The 3432-nt window shown below is 61.6% G+C and overlaps 1 pseudogene; it reads left to right on the top strand.

Moving 5' to 3' along the window:
• Positions 1-215: 215 nt before the first annotated feature.
• LOC123168864 (uncharacterized) lies at positions 216-2292 on the top strand (annotated as a pseudogene).
• Positions 2293-3432: the final 1140 nt, after the last annotated feature.

Raw genomic sequence — 3432 nt, 5'->3', positions numbered from 1 at the left:
TGCGCCTCGCGCCGTCACCAGCAGCTGCGCTTAAGCCAACTCCACCGCGCGACCCCATCCTGTCCGCCCCCATCCGTTTGTGGTAAACGGACAAACCAAGCGGCCCAGTGCACGGGCGCAAACGGACTTTTGACCGTTTTGTCTCCGCTTTCGAACCATCCGCGGCCCAAGTTTGCGCCGATTTTGGGGTGAAACGGACAGCGAGCGAACGGGCGGGACGCGCGCGCTTGTCCTCCCCTGGCCCGCCTGTCCGTGGGAGAAAGCAAAACCCCCCATGCCCCATTTGGCGCCATTTCCCCCAAACCCTCCCACGTTTCTCCTGCCGCCCCCTCCCTCCCCCCTCCATGGCCGACGCCCAGCCGAATTCCGGCGGCCTGGTCGTCGACCCGCCCGGAAAGGTGAAGAAGAAGGCGGCCAAGGTGCCAAGGAAGCAGCAGTCGGAGTGCACGCCGGAGGAGATCGCCAAGTTGGACGCGGAAGCGGAGAAGAGGAGGGGCCGGAGAGCGGTCGTCAAGGTCAATGCCGCCGCGACCAAGTTCGCCGCCGAGCGCGATGCGATGGAGGCCGCGCGGTGCAAGGCTGCGGTCGACGAGAAGGAGGACATCGTCAACAAAGCGCATGCCCTCCTCATGCTTGGCATGGGCCGTCCGGCCAGTTTCCCTGCAACGGCCGTCGGCCCGGCGAGCACAGGCTCGTCGGTTGCACGGCCTCTGCACTGCTAGTCGCCGATGTCGCGGACCACGCCCATGTCGCTCGGCTTTCCTCCGCCAAGGCACGACGACCGGATCCGTTTCTCGGCGTCGCCGGACATTGGCGTGATTGCGCCGTCTACACCGCGCCCCTCGGTCGTCATCGACCTCAACGTCACGCCTGGGTCCAGCAGCGGCTGCCGGCCGTCCGTCGAGATGCAAAGAAAGCAAGCATAGGCACCGTTCACGGGCACCATGCTGTCCCCCCGCGTCTTGTTCGACGGAGTGCCAACACCAACGCCACCGGTCGACGACCCCTTCTACAACTAGTACATGGAGGGCGTGATCTTCGAGGGTGGGCAGGGCCGTGCCTACGACCCCGACGAGACCCAAAGTCAGGATGGCCGCACCCAGTACGTCCCCGATGAAGAGGCCGACGACCGTGCTGACTACGACCATGGTGACTCGTGGCATGAAGACGATGACATCTATTGCGAAGGTGATGGTGATGAAGAAGAAGGCAATGACGTTGATATTAGTGGCGAGCCATTGTTCATCGACGAGCTCACCCAAAGAGCGGAAGCACGAAAGAGGAGGAAGAGCATTCGCATGGGTTCATATACACAAGATGAGGACAAGTTGATTTGCCAATGTTGGATGGAGATTAGCGAAGATCCGAGGATCAGCGCGCAACAAAAGGGCCTTGTTTTTTGGACGAGAGTCCACAAAACATTCCATGAAAGGAATATGTTTGAGCCCTACCAAATTACAAGCAACCATGGCATCACCTCGATTCAAAAGAGGTGGTTGTTCATCCAACAAGAGTGCAACAAGTATTGCGCCGCATTTGAGAGCGTTGAAGCATGACCCGTGAGTGATCTCGGTGTTGGGGACATGGTATGCTCTCCTCATCCTAGTCCTTTCCTTGCTGCGGCCATGAGACTTCGGCCTTGTATATGTTTGCATGTTCAATTGTTGTTGATCATGTGGTGTAGGCATTTCAATCTTTGGAGGCATTCAAGCCCGGCACAATGACAAGCCATTCACTCTTACGCATTGTTGGACGATCATCAACAATTGCCCTAAGTTCAAGGACCAATACCGTGAACTTCAAAGGAAGAGAGGCATGAAGACGACCAAGTTTGCCGGAGGTGGAGATGGCGAGGCGTTGAAGAGGCCGAGGGGCAAGACCAACTCCAAGGTTGACGACATACGTGATGCCTCATCCATGGCATTGCATGACACTTTGCATGGCATGATGTCCCAAAAGGATGTGAGGGACGAGAAGAAGCGGCAAAGCAAGGACGAACAAATGAAGCAATACCTAGACCTTCAAAGAAAGAAGCTTGAGATGGAGGAGGCGGCCAAGAGGAGGAAGATCGACATGGAGTAGGCGGCCCGACAAAGGCAGCTCCACATCGAGGCCGATAATGTCAAGGCCAGGCAGAGGCAGCTCGACATCGAGGCCACCAATGCCGCCACCAAAGTGAAGGATGTGGCCCTTGCGATCATGAGCATGGACTTGTCCAAGATGAGCGAGAAGACGAGGGCCTGGTTCGAGGCGAGGCAGAAGGAGATGCTCGACGCCGACAGTCTGAACTAGGTCGTCCGATCGGCAGTGGCCGTTCTTTTTGGAGGCTGGCATGGGTGCCGCCCGCCCGCCCGCTGGGCCGCTGGCTGTGTGCCGGCGAGAAAAACATTCATTTTGGAGGCCGGCTATGTTGCCGGCCGCTGGCTGTGTTGCCGGCGAGGACAACTATTAATTTTGGAGGCTGGCTGTGTTGCCGACCACTGGCTAATGCCGGCGATGGACGTGTAGGCCGCTGGCTTTGTTGCCGGCGTGATGAACTGGGCCGCTGGCGTGATGAACTAGGGCTTGGCATTGAAACATTGCTCTTTTTTTTAAATAGACACAGACAGGATGGGGCAAACGGATGCGGCCGCGCGCTGGGCGCACGACCACCGCATCCCACGACATGCCCGGACACGACCCTATTGCCCTACCCAAACGGACAGAATCCGGACAAAACGGACTTCCCTTTGGGGTCGCGCGGTGGACTTGGCCAAAGGCCCGCGCAGGAGTCCCGCTACGGCTTCCTGCGCGCCCGTGCGTGCGTAGCGCCGCGCCTGGCTCCCGCGGCACAGTGCGTCCGCACGTCCGCGTGGCCCCCTGCGGCTCTCGTCTGCGGCCGCGCCCACCAACGCACGCGTCCGTCTGCTCTTCCTCGTCCTCGCGCACTCCGTTCGCATTGCCTTCTCCGTCGGGTCACTGGCCGCCCCTCGGCCGCGCTCGGTCCCGGTGCCCCCAGCCTGCCACGTCTGCTCCGTGCCGCTCGACTCCGTCTACGCCCGCCGCACCGGGTCCAGCCGCGTCCGCTGGCCGGGTGCGGACGAGGACAGCAAGCGGCCGGGCTGGCTGACCGGCTCCTCTGCTCCCTTGCAGCTTCACCCGAGCAACGTCTCCACGAACGCGTCCCGCGCGACCGGCCTACTCCTCCTCGCACAGCACCGGGTTCCTTGTCCCTCCGGCTCCGGCTGCTCGCCTCAACTGGCCGATTCCTGCATCCCGGCCGTGCCCCGCCGGCTCCTCCCCGCGCGCGCTCACAGCCGGCCGCGCCGACTCCGGGTGGTCGCCTCATGCCACCAGGCTCCTCCACCTACCATCGGCTGCTGCTCCTCCTGCGAGCCCAGCCTCGGGCCGGCTCCCCATCGCCGCGCCAGGTCCTCCACGCCACCTCGCCGC

The sequence above is a fragment of the Triticum aestivum genome, chromosome 7D (assembly GCF_018294505.1).
Source record: "Triticum aestivum cultivar Chinese Spring chromosome 7D, IWGSC CS RefSeq v2.1, whole genome shotgun sequence".
Lineage (NCBI taxonomy): Eukaryota > Viridiplantae > Streptophyta > Magnoliopsida > Poales > Poaceae > Triticum > Triticum aestivum.
Note: the sequence above shows the minus strand (reverse complement) of the source record. Positions and strands in the feature narration are given on the sequence as shown.